Source organism: Anomalospiza imberbis, chromosome 15, assembly GCF_031753505.1.
Source record: "Anomalospiza imberbis isolate Cuckoo-Finch-1a 21T00152 chromosome 15, ASM3175350v1, whole genome shotgun sequence".
NCBI lineage: Eukaryota > Metazoa > Chordata > Aves > Passeriformes > Viduidae > Anomalospiza > Anomalospiza imberbis.
Window position 1 is genome coordinate 11,622,569 of NC_089695.1, and position 13,802 is coordinate 11,636,370.

Consider the following 13,802-nt stretch of genomic DNA (forward strand, 5'->3'; position numbering starts at 1 on the left):
CTATTAAATGAGTGGCTGCATGGAAAATGAGTCTGACAGCACACCTCAGTGAATCTGTCCTCTGGGTGACTACCTTTGCTATGACCCAGTGATACCCTTAGCTTGTCAGAAGATATTTACATCAAATAACATCAAACTTTCATTGAAAATACAAAACAAAAGCCCTTCAAGCACCCGCTGTCCCAAAATGACAATGAAAAATGTTTACTAGAATGAAAAAGTATAAATATTTCATAAAAATAAGCATTTCATTAAAATTTCATACTTATCATTTCCCTTCTATTCTGGGAAAAGGATTTTAATTAAAATGTACAGGGCACAAGTGCAAGGTAAAAGATGGAACTAATAACCTCAGGAGAAGAAAAAAAATGGAAGGAAGAAATTACCAAAGTATTACAACACTAAAGATTTGGCCCCTCAGATTTTCCCATTGCTGACATTCCCTCTCTCAAAAGGAACAAAGATCTCAGCACATTCCTGTAAGTGATATTAGAATATTGTTGAATCCTTGTTTTCAAAACGTTGGGATTGTGCTGCTATCTTCAAAGCAGCTTGAAGCCAGCTCTCTATCAGAGCAAGCCCATGATTGAGCCCTTTAGAACATAAGTCAAGCAGAAATCACACTTTTCTGGATGGTAGTCAATTACAGTATTTACAAAAGGAATTGTGAGGATGGAGAGTTATGTTATAACTCACAAGAAAATTGTTGGATGAAGTGGAAGGACTACAAAATAACAATGCTGGAAAACAAGTCAGCCCCTGTAAGCTGAGTATTTCTTTCTGTCCTTTTCTTAGCTCTGACTTTGCAGTGTATTTCTATTTAGTAGACATGTTTCAAAAAGAACATTTATACTATAAATTCTTGTTATGCTTCTCAGTTATGCAGTTCTGGAAGGGTCAGGGTGTGGTGCCTTTACAGCCATGTTTTCCTGACCTCTGCTTCCTCAGGTTCAGAGAACTGGTGACAGTTGACAGGAATGCACTGAGGAGGACTTGTGGTTGTTCCACAGATGCCACCTTGCTAATTTGCAGTGGTTCAGAGTCTAGAGCTGGCTCTTACATAAAACAAACAGTGTCTTTTTGGAAGAGAAAAGACTTCTCTGAAAGTGTAGACCAGAGCTGGTACAGATTATGAAAACCACACGATAAACAAATGGCCTAGGCCTATTCCATAAGTGTATTTTCCTGCTAGAAAGCTTTGGAACAATTGTAATGTCTTTGAAAATATCACTAAACAAAAGATTTGGAAGTGTATCCATGACAAAGTATTTCAACTAGTAGCACATAAATTATAGTTCAGAAATGAATATAAAAATAATCAGCTATAAAAACAATCTTCCAAATTAATTTTAGCTGTAAAGTTAGAATATATCTCATAATTCACAAGCAATAAAAAGAAAGGGAAATTATTAGATGAGTACTATAATAGACTCATCAGATAAGTACAAATAGTAGATATATGCTCACTACCTTGAAGAGAGAAAAGGGGTTTGGAGGGAAATGGACTAAAAATGTATCTGTGAAACAGATGGGACAGATTACCATGAAAAGAATTCATACAGCACTAGGAAGTCCCGTTGCAAAGTAGTTGTTACAGAATGCATCAAAGCTGCAGGAATGTCATTGTGCAGCACCCTCAGAAAAGCTGCATTACAAACTTGATTCTCCAAATTTTTTCTTGCACCTTGGGCACAGATGTATAAATGTAATGGATTCAGCTGTAACTTGTCCATTCTTCCTTGAGAGTGTACACTGGCAATAATTCCACAGCCCATCCTGACATAAGAAATTTGACTGTGTCCTTCATAGGACATATTAATCATAAATTATGATGAATGTATGTTTATCATGTTCATATCCTTCAACCACACAGTGGATGAACATATCAGAACATGAGACTGACTCTTACCAGGTGTTATATAATGCAAGTTACTGTAGATATTTACTGACACCAAGTATCTGCTCCAAGAGCCCATCTCTATAACTGTAAGACTGCATCCAGCAATATCTGTCAAGAAAGTGAGCCAAAATCCTAAAAAGTCAGCAAACATTCCCCTAACAGGGTAGCTTGCCTTCTTCACACCATTCAGCAGTTTTACCTTCAATTCTGAACACTTTCGAAATTGTAATCTCTTTGGAGAGATCTGCGTGTGATGAAGAAGGAGCTTGTTGCCCTTTTCAGTTTATAATGTCACCAGAAATTAAGTCTATTTAACAGATGTGAAATTCATCATTTCAGCCTTTAACTTGCATTAGAAAGTCACCTTTTTGATAACTGATCCCACTGTGTGTTGTTTACACTCCAAGTATCAAAGTAACTCACAATGAAATAAGTTTTCTTCAAACAAAAAAAGCACTTTCCCTATATTATATCTAAAGAATCAAGTCTTCTAAAACCACATTTCTATGCAGTTTAGATAAGTAAAATCCTTGCAAACAAAATAAATTGAAATAAAAATTAGTTGCACTTTAAAACTCAGATCTTCACCCAGTCACCACACGTTGACAAGAATATTGTTTCCCTACATTCCTTAAAAATAAGGTGGACATTTGTTACCCTGCTTGTAACTGAAAATATTCCAGTAACATATAAACTGACTGACTAAACTAATGTTGGTGCTCCAAATCAATTTCGCTTACATAAATTTACAATATAAGAATTCATTAAGACAAGGAGGAAAGAGGTTTGCTATGTGGAATAATATTTATCTAAAAGCTTTGATCAAGATAACTTATCCTCAAATTCCAATAGCAAATTAGTTCCTTTCTCATACTTCTATGCATTTCATTTACATATATACCAGGTCCTTTCATAATAATCATAACAAATCCCTCAGCGTACTGAAATAAACATTAATTCAAAATAAATACATCAACATGCAGATCCTCAAACTGAACAGAGCAAAGAACAAAAACTACTGCACATCAATTCCCCCACACTTATGAATTTCCATATTTGTCAAACTGTGATTAGTCATGAAACTCAACTAAAATTAAAAATTTTAAAGTTTCATAACAAATCAGGAGGCAATTCCAAAGAAGCACAAGTGCCTTTTCCAGGCAAATGTGAACATTTGTTACCTGTTTTTTCACCATTCCCTCTTTTTTTCCCTTCTCTAGTGCAAACAAGCACTACCAGAAAAAGACTTGATCCTACTCTCATTTACATTAGTTTTAAAGAATGTTGTCAATTGTTTTCAGTGGAGGGACTTGAGCAGCATCACAATCCCATGGCATATGCCTGGTCCAGCTGCAGTCAGATTGTGCATTTGATTCCAGTTAAGGACAAATTGAAGAGCTGGGATCTGCAGTGGGGAGAAAGCAAGACTCAGTTCCACACCTAAAGATCCATTCAGCTTAAGGAAATTCCATGACTGTTATCAACACTTCAGACTCACAATGTTTTTTCTGTGTCTTGTGATCACTTTTTTTAGTTTAACGAATTTGAAAGCAATAGTGGTAGGATGTAGGCACCTCTTCACCTGGAGAGAGTTGGACAGCTCCACTGAAATCAGTGGATCAGATCTTCCAGTTAACATAAATCTCCCTGGGACCACTGAAGTTTCTCACAAGCCCACCAGTTGGAATAAATTCATATACTGCCCTTAAAATCCATGGTGTTACTTTGATTTACAGTCACTAAAGAAATGCTGCCATGTCATACACCAAAAAAATAGGAACATTTGACATATTTGTAGGAAATTTCGGGGAGGGGAGCTACAAAACTTTATTTTCTTAACAAATGTCTGAAACTGCTGCATCTGTTTGAAATACAGGGTGGGCTTGATTTGGAATCTTGGATTTTTGTCCTTTTCCCAGGCTCAAGGACCATTGAAGTGATGGGGTTTTTTTGCCTAAAAATGTCTCTAAAGTCAGTGTACAACATGAAGCTACTGCAGACATTCATATCCCCTCTATGCTGAGCCAGGAGGTCAAGCTCTACAGGACACCTCTGCAGTGAAGAGGGAGAACACAAAATCCTGTGGGCACATAAGAGTATGGTGCTAAGTCAGCTTTAACCCTTTTGAGAAGGAAATGCCCCTCTCTTGCCCTGCTCCATTGTCCTTTAGGATGGTGAGACCGTAAAAACATGTGAGAGGCTTTTGGGGTATCCTTCTGTGCACTTTCTAGTTACTCAAGGCTCCTGTTAGGAGTTAAACAAGATGTTCATGGCTGGGGCACTTCATACCAGCCTAAAGCACATCATAAACAGCTGATGAACTATTTTCCATAGCCCAGTCATTAAGTATGGGCAGGAAATGGGGTTGTAGCTGTACACAAAAAAATAGCACCAAGATGGTACCTGCTCAGTCTCTCTCATTACTTGTCCCAGTTTTTCCCAGCTTAGTCAAGACCACACCATTCTCCTCACTTCCACTCCCTACCTGTTGTAACCACCTCTGCCTCACCCCTGTAGTTTCCCCAAAGTAGAGAAGGGAGAAAAGGGTACAGGCACTTTTTGGTATAAACCTCTTAAATGTGACTTCCTGCAAGGTTTTCAATTTTCTGAAATACAGGAGTATTTTAGACTTACAGAAAGTGTTATAATGCTTGGAACCCCAGGCAAAATTCCAGTATTTCCTCAACAGTTTATCTTTCATATCTTTTGCTTTTCAATTCTCTGGAAAGAAAAGAAAGCGTGATTGGTGTTCAGGTTATCAGTTAGTTAATAATTGTCACTTTTCTACTCTGATAATTAAAGTGTGGAAACATCTCTTCTTACAAAAGTCAGTCTCTACTTGGATCATTTTTCCACAATAACAGTGAGGTTTGTGTATACACATTTACTGTAATAATGTCAAAGTTCAGTCATACGCAGAGTTTATTAGATTTTGTTTTATTCTTTTCCTTGAATTATTCATTGAATATCTATAATTTCCCAAAGAATAATTTCATAAAGTGCTGCAGTAATAAAACTTTCCATATATAGCAGACCAATGTGAATGGTATTTATGATGTACTCAAAGGAAAATCGGCCTGTTACATTAATCATGTAAAACTATTGAAAAATTATATTTAATCATTTCTATTTCAAAATAAAACCTGCTCAGAGCTTTAAAACCTGTGAGAAACCTAGAATAAAATTTCATACAACATTGCCTCCAAGAGTATATATAATTATTCAATACTTCCAGGTTTGTCTGGTGTTCAGTGATCTCTCATTTTCTCTGAATTGTGAGTCGTATTTAATCTTTTTTATTTAGGACTTTTTGCTTAGAATGTTCCAGCTTTAATGAGGAGAAACAGCAAGATAGATCAAGCCCTGTCCTTTGGTCAAGACTCAACAGGGAGATGCCTCCTTGCTCCTACCCAGCTCTGACTCAGGGCACCAGGCAGAGCTTCCAGCACCTTCTCTGCTCATCCCAGGCCCTGGGACTGAAGATCCACCTCCAGCACTTGTGCTGGCAGCCCAGGGCAGGACGCAGCAGGTTTTTACACAGTACCACAAATTTCCTGGGGATCACAGTCCGTTCAGCAACAGGATGAAGGAAGCAAAACGTGGCCCACTAGAGATTATCACTAGAAATGTGGTGACACTGGGATTTTAGGTAGCTTTAGTAAGATTAGTAAACTCTTTTGAATGCCACCTAGTTAGAAGATTAATTTTTCCCTGTTTCACTTCTGAGAGCACTGAACCACACTGTAATTCAGTTTGATCTCTCTGACAATTAAACTTTCCAGGCTTTACTATACTCTGCCTGTACAAAGTCAAGAGAAAGTCAGGTCTGAGGACAAAACCTGCTCTTCATCAGGCCAAAAAGCAGAGGTTCTGCCTTGTGTTCCTGGCAGGCTCATGTGCACTGTAAGCCAAATCATGCTGACATCTTTCAGATGTTTGAAAAGCTAAATAGGGTGTACCAAGATGCTGAGTATGTGGCATATGAAATCAAATAAAAAATGAGTGTGCACGATTCCTAATGAACCAGAATATATTGTCATAGAGCTTTACCTTTGTCAGGACTGTGGGAACATTCCATAAAGTCAATTCTTCAAAGGCTGGTATCTATAAATAAACAACTATGTACTTAATTAGAAAATAAATCTATGGATACATAATAAAGCCTTTATGAACTCTAAAAAGCAAAATGTGTGTGTATAGAATATATAAGCCTATATATATAGCTGAAATTTTTCATAACTTTATGTTCCCTACAAAGGAAGCAAAGAATAAACAATTGGTATAATATTAACAACCTCAGCTTTCAGCTTTGAACATTAATAACTTATTTGAAATTGCTCAGCCTCCTGTATATGAGCCACCCTGTAGTGCTTCAGCTGATTCTGATTCTCTTTGTGCAGAAACCTTTTAGCTAATCATTTTCATCTCTGTGTGTCAATAAATCTTGCATCTCTAGGGCAATGACTTTTACTCAGCAAATGTTAAGCAGAAATAAAACCGCCCTGAACAGTCTAACCATGAGAATTTCAATAAGAATTTAGCAATATATTGATCCACTTCTCCCCCTTCTGACTTTTCATTACTATGTCACTTTCAGCTCCTGAATTCAATAAGATAAAATGCTCGAACATCATGTGACTTATGGACTTTAGCCAATCTTGTTAAAATTATTTTAAATGGCTTCTTCACCAACAGTAAACTCAAAAAATGGTCAATAATCTGTTCTTGAAGGGAATAGTTGACAGTCGCAGACTATAAGAGAGTGACTTTGTCTAGAAACAGTGTAAAAGTTAGAAATTAGAAAACAAAAAAAATAATATATGCTATAGTAGAAAAACAATTAATATAAGGAAAAGTCATGTTTCTATGGATTTCTAAATGTAACATATGCCCTACATTTCCTCTTTCTTGGAAGCCAATTGACTAAGTACCTACATTTTGCCTTGTTTCTTAAATAAAATTAAGTTAAAGTAACTCCTATGTAATTATTTATAAGGATCCTAAAAGCCACTTGGATGTGTCAAACCACACTTCCTGCACACCAGATGAAGACATACTATTTCCTTTCCCTTAGTATTTATCAATGAGAACCAAAAAATAATCAATAGTCACCAAAAAAAAAAATTATTGAAAATCATTACTTTAAGAACACAAATTTCATAGAAGTCAGCCCGCCTAGCTTCTTTTTTTTTTCTTTTTTCTATTTCCCAATATTAAAATAAGTCACATTATCCAATTATGCAGGAATCATTTCAGAAACTAATTCTTTTATAAAAAGAAAATATAAAATAATTTTCATCTAGGTAAGCTTGTGAAGTTTGGGCTTCAAGACACAGCCACGTCACTGAAGAGCTGCACCTGACAATGTAACAGAAATACTGGGCACAGCAGTTTTCAGCAGGTTTTGCAGAAAGATTTGTCCTGACAGCAACTGATAACCTACAAATCCAGGTAAGATCTAACACAATCAGGGCGACTGACCACTCTCTGTCAAACAGAGCCACAGAATAATGTCACAGAGATGGTGAGTTCGGGGACAAGATCTCTTTTCTTTCCGTTTTTAAGCAGACCCACCAGAGTGAGGTCATGGTCTAAAATTTACACCTCAACATGTTTTTCCTGAAAACATTGAAAAAATGGCTATGAAAATAAAGGAATTTGGCCATTAAATGGAGTATGCGATCCAAAATGTAGGAAAACATAAATAATGCAAAGCAAAAGGTAAAATTGGCAAGATTTTTACTAAACTTTAGAAGTAAAACTTACAGTGTTCATAGTGTCCTGTATGTTTTGCGACAATGGTATCACTCTGTTTCCCAAAGGACAGAGGACACATAGTTACATACCTGAAGTTTACCAGAATACACCAGAATGAAGTTCTACACAGCAAAGCAGCCATGGGAAAAATTATGTTGGACTACCACAGACCATTTTTGTCAGCAATGTGTCAGTTTAAACAAAGCTGCATTGAGAATTGTTTTGGAAAGTGCATTGATTTATATCCTGAGACGAAAACAAAGCATGGAGTTCAGAATGTCCCACAAACTGAAAACTACAAGTTTGTATCAGCTCCATTCTAAAAAATGGATAAAAAATGGATAAAAAATGGATAAAAATGGATAAAAAATGGATAAAAAATGCCAGCTGAGCACTGACTGAAACCTGCTCACAACGTCGTGATTAACACAGGCTTCAGTAACACAAAGTAAGCAGGATTTGTGTGCTGCAGCCAACCAAAAGGTTTCCAACCCAACCTCATAATGGTAAATTATCTCTTCCTCTCCAAGCATCACTTTCAGCATCCAAGTGTTGATCCCACTTGTCCTCACACACAACATTCCCACAGAATGCACAGCAACAGGGACGTTACATAAATACTCAGAAAAGTTCCCTGGTGCATTTACTTTTTCAGCACGTCACAGAAACCTGTGTATTAGTTCACTGATCTTGGCAGATATCTTGTCCAGAAAATACCAGGTATGGTTTTTACTTATTCAAAGCAGAAATGAGAAAACAGGCTTGGAGTTGCTTTTCTGGTGTTTGAATATGAACACAACCATATTTTCCAACTTCTTTGACACGAGATTTCAACTTTGCTTTTCATAACAGTGGAAATGTCAGGAAGAAACATACAGATACTGATATCCCAATAATCTTTTATAATACAGGTAATATGGTGCCAATTAAATTACAAGAGAAGTATGAGAGAACATTTAATGTGGTCCTCTCAAATAAAACTCACCTCAGGCTTCTGAGCATCTGAAGTATTTTTCAAGATCACACTGCAAATTCATAAACTTAACCATAATAAGAGTCCAAATAATCTGAAGTTTGATGCAGAGTCTTTCACAGATTTCTCCCATAACATTCTCACATAACAAAGGGAAATCATGTAATTAGTCACGACAATGGACTTTTTAAAAATGCAAATTTAGCTGCTATGTCAGTGCACTTTATTAGCTGCAGTTCAGATGCTCGAGCTACAAAGTCTGCTTGTTCATGCACTGTAGGTGTCCCTTCTGAGACTGGGAAAAAGAACAATCTAATTAGAAATAATCCTGCCAAGAACAAATATCAAAGAAGAAAACCTAGAAGAAAAAATCCAATTTTTTTTCCCTACTTGCCAGAAGAGTTCGTGATGTGGGCTGTGGTCTTATCTCAAGTGAAGATGCATTAGGCCTTTCCACAAATATTTGGTTATTACATCTTTTAAAAATATTGTGATATTTTCTAAACGTAATGGGACTTGCACAAAACCTGCTGATTCTTATAAAACCCAAACAGTACAGAGTGTCAATGCACAGAATTTATTTAACACTAAGTAAACTGAGTTGCAGAGAAGAAACAAGCTTTGCTTTATGTAATGTTGTTGCCTGAACTCTAACTCTTGTAATGGGAAATAAAATGCTTTTTATGAGGTTCTAGTCCCTCCAGTTATTTGGTAATAATGACTTAACAGCAAAGTTGGAAAGTAAACCCAATTTTTAGGCAAGCCAGAATCCTGGGTCTTTGGAGATTATCACTGGAGATCAAAGTCAGTAACAAATATCCAGAATTGAGCAGAGAATGTCAGGGTTGTTTTCTTAGTTCACAGAAGCTTCTGAGTTTTATATGGTCTCCCTGCTAATTAAGATTCAATAGAACAGTTAGTTGTGATCTTTGGTGTCTTCTACACCTGAATAATATTTTCTGACATTTAAGTCAAGCTAAATCTGAGTGTTTTAGTGACAGTAATGAACTGTATACTCAGAACTATATTAAAAAAAGGTTTCCCAGGTTGGGTTTCTTAAGTTTCGTTTGCAAATGTGGAGGTAGCAGCACACTGAGATCTTTTTAAGATAATCCCGTGAGTTGTTACAATATTTCAAGATTAAGATAAAAATTGAGTGTATCTCTGTAAACAAAAATGTAAAGCCTTGTGAAATCTGGTTTTTATTTCATATTGTACAATATAGTGTTTCTACAAGTAGTAACAAAAAAAAATTGCCTTTTTTAAGACTGAAATGTCTGGGAATTTTGAGACAGAAATTCAGTCCAGCAAAAATTGCTACTTATATCAAGGCACAGCTCTTATTTCATAATACTTTCTATTATCATCATTAAAAAAAAAAAAAAAAAAAAAAACATAACATCGGGTTCTTTCTTTTATGCTTTACAATTCAAAGTAGTAGTCAGAAACAACTCAGAGAAAAAGGTGTGTGGAAGATTCTCAGATTCTGAAAAGAGACCACTGTTTTTAAACTCTTATTTTAGACTGATACTATAAAACAACAGAAAAAGTTATAGGTAGGAGAATGTGAAAATTAAAAACATGCCATAATATCTCTCACATCATAGTATAAGTCTTTCCAGAAAAAATATAAGCCATTAAATTGCAAACTCAGGAATAACAACTTACTCAGCAAAACTGTAGGGCTCCCTGCCAGCTCTTGAGTCATCGCAGTGTTGGTGCCACATGTTTCTCACAGCAGCTGAATTTTCACCAGTCTCTGCAGCAGAGCAGGTAGGAAACTGTCACAGACAAAGGAAAATTCAAGTATGTGCAGACAGTGATATGGAAATCAGACTGGTCTAACTATGACCAGAACTGGTCACTCACAGGTCAAAGCAGTAGAAGGAGAACTAATAAAAAAATTGGGAACATGGCATTTCCTGAGATGCATAATTTTTTGTGTTGGCAAGGCACAAATTCTGATTATTTTATTCCTAAGCAAGATTACTCAAAACAAAAAAATTAGGCATATGCTAAAGAAAAGTAGATTGTAAAGTTCCACCTATAGAACAGATTTCTCAGACTGCAGCAGATACCAAATATGTCATTGCAGCTTGCATGATTCACAAATCTTAGATTTTTGTATCAGTGGTCTTCTAAAAAGAAAAAAAAAATAACAAATTAATATTTGACTTTAAAAAAAAATACATATTGTAACATTTTAAAAGTTTTTTAATTGCAAGAGGGAGAGACTCACTAGAAAACAAAAAGGATTACACCTACATTTTCAATTTAATAACAGAAGTTCCTGCCCTGTAACTGAAGTGAGATACAATATCCCATGGAGATAATAGATCCCTCTTCAATTATCCGTTTTCATCCTTGCACTGTCTCTGCCACTCACTTGACTTTTACTGAGATCGTTCAACTCTCTAACTAAGCAGAGAAAAACTGAGGGTTTGGGGGCAGGGGGGAGCAGTGTTTGTTGTGGTTGGTTGGGGTTTTTGTGGTGGGATTGGTTTTTTTTTTTTGGAGGGCTGTAGTTTTCTGCTCCTTTAGTCAGATTTAGCTGAATCAGCTCATGGTAAGTGTCAGATGAGTTCCTGAGCCAAGGGAAGAAGATGAAGGAAGGAATATGCTGATGACAAACAAGCAGAAAAAAGAAGCAGGAACTGATGTTCTGGAGGCTGTGAGCTCCTGCTCTGGCTCAGACATAATGCAAGACTTAATACCAACGATGAACATCTATTAACCTGTGCAGGAAAACATCTGAGGTTTTTTTTTGTTTGTTTCTTACAATTTGTTATAAGCCCCAGTTCAATCTCTTCTTCCTATTGTCCCTAAGGATGATGCATGTTACATTTGATTTGTCCTGAAATATAAAGGTTTTCTGGAATTTTAAATTAAAGTAATAATAAGCCTCACAACTGTTACCATGAAGAAGGCCCTTAACCTGATGTAATTTCTCAAAGTAAATTCTTACCAGCTTCCTGTGGCTTCTGTCCTTTTCATAAGTATAAATTAAAGCTACTTTACAGAGATTTGGATCTCATGTCAATTATTCACAGCAGAGATTGAAATTTTGATTAGCAAGATCTCAAATCACTTAGGTTTTTTTCCTTCTCAATAAGCAGGGATCATAGCTTTAATTAATGCCAGAGAAGTTCCACTTCATAAAGCAATATAAATTTTGGTTAAGACAGCAATGTCATCATGACACCATCACCTCTGCCCACTTAGGGAACGTAAAGGAGGAAGAGAAATAAAAAAGACAGAATTGAGGAATTAAACCCAAAGTTCAGATCAAGGCACTACCTCCAAACTATCACAAAACTAGTTTTAATAAAATTCATAGATACTTCAGGCACAAAGCAAATATTTCCCTTTGGACTCTGTGCTCAGTGCATCTCAGAGCTGTTCTAGAAGAAAAGTTTTACATAATGAGTTGTCATGGTTTAACCCCAGCTGGCAACTAAGCACCATGGAGCTGCTCACTCACTTCCCCACCAGTGGGAAATCAAACAACTGACTGTTCTGATTCTGATCTAAAATTGAATTTTAAAAGAAGTTTAGCTAATTAGGAATCTCTACAGAATGTCACAGTCAAATGAAAAGAGATCTCTATCAGAAATTATTTTGAAAAAGTTAACTTGCACCTAGATCCATAATTGTATTATTTTTTGTATCTGCACTAACCAGAGACTAGCCTGAAAAAAGCTGGATTTATGATAAAATAGTGGCCATGACTATATCAGGAATCAAACTGATATTATCTTTAATTGGGTTTTATAAAATATGAGCACAATGGTAAGAAATCATAAGTCAGTCATAGAAGGGAAAAAATAGAACTTTTCTCTTTTATCCTACAGTCTTAAATTAGTTCAAAATCTTCTCTCACATTCTGTTTATTCAGGACAAAATTTTGCTGTTTCCTTCCCTCCATCTTTCTTATTCTGTGATCTGTCATATCTACATAATTTCTTGAGCAGTTATGGATTTTGCAGCTCAGTCTCTACAAATAACAGAAATACTTTACTTTCAAAGACATAATAAGCTGAAGTTGGAAGCCTGTGGCAAATTTAGTTGGTTTTGGTTAATGAAAATTTATAGCTTTTACTGTGAAACATTTTCTCTACAGCCAGACATAAAAGTAACTTTAACTGGAAGCACTCCAATTCAGCAGCAGCACTTTACAATATTTTTTTTTAAACAGTAGCTTTAAATATATATCTACTTACACAAACCACATTAGCTCTGGTTGTGCCAGGCATGATGCATGCATTTAGTAATACAATGAGAAGTCCCTGCTCCAGACAGGCTGCAGCCTACATAGAGAAAATTAAGGAAGAGAGTGACTATTCTGTAGAAAGAACACTAAGGCAAAGTTTAGAATCATGAACAATGTGTCACAACATAAATAAACTACCCAAGACCTGGAAATAGAACAAATATCTTAGTTTCCCTGCAGTGTCTCAGCCATTAAGCTTCTCCTTATGAGTAAAAAGCAGCATCACTTAATAGTAAACTGTGAATTTTTTTAATCAAGCAGTTTTTCTCATACATATAAACATAACTTTTTCTCCAAAAATCAAAACCAACTATTTTTCTGACACCATGCAGCTCCTCAATGACTTTTCAATTTGCAAATAAAATACAACAAGTGGGACTGCCTTTAAATCCCATTTACTCATCTTCTTCCACAGCATCTCCAGATTTTCTCCTTTACCTGAAAGTGGCGGTGGATTTTTAAGAAACAAAAAAAACAATAGTACCACTGAGGTCCTGAAAGGGGATGCCTGACTGGCAAAAATCATCATAACTGGAACTTTTGGAGATGCACCTGCAAAGTCAGCCTGTTGTGAGAGTTCCAAAACAGCAGTGGTTACCCACCAATGTAATACAGTGGAAGAAAAGATCTTTTCCTTCTGTATTTACAGACTGCATATGGCAACCCTGACACAGGTAAAGACCAAAGCAGGGCCTCAGGATTATGTGACAATGCCTTGGGTGGCCTCACCCCAACCATTATAAAGCATTGACTCAGGGGAATCAATAGCAACATTTCCTGGCAGAACTGGATACTGCACTGGGAGCTTGTGAATTCTGACAAGATCACAGCCTGAGGTGATAATTGGCAGAGAATTATGGGATTTTTTATTGCTCTTATTGTACTTAAAAAACAAACATGTT

At 36.2% G+C, this 13,802-nt stretch overlaps 1 long non-coding RNA gene across 1 annotated transcript; it reads right to left on the reverse strand.

Moving 5' to 3' along the window:
- Positions 1-4,534: 4,534 nt before the first annotated feature.
- Positions 4,535-10,549, reverse strand: LOC137482823 (uncharacterized). The gene is made up of 3 exons (XR_011004233.1): positions 10,299-10,549; positions 5,951-6,004; positions 4,535-4,621 (listed from the first exon to the last, which is right to left on the reverse strand). It is a non-coding gene; the product is annotated as an uncharacterized lncRNA (long non-coding RNA).
- Positions 10,550-13,802: the final 3,253 nt, after the last annotated feature.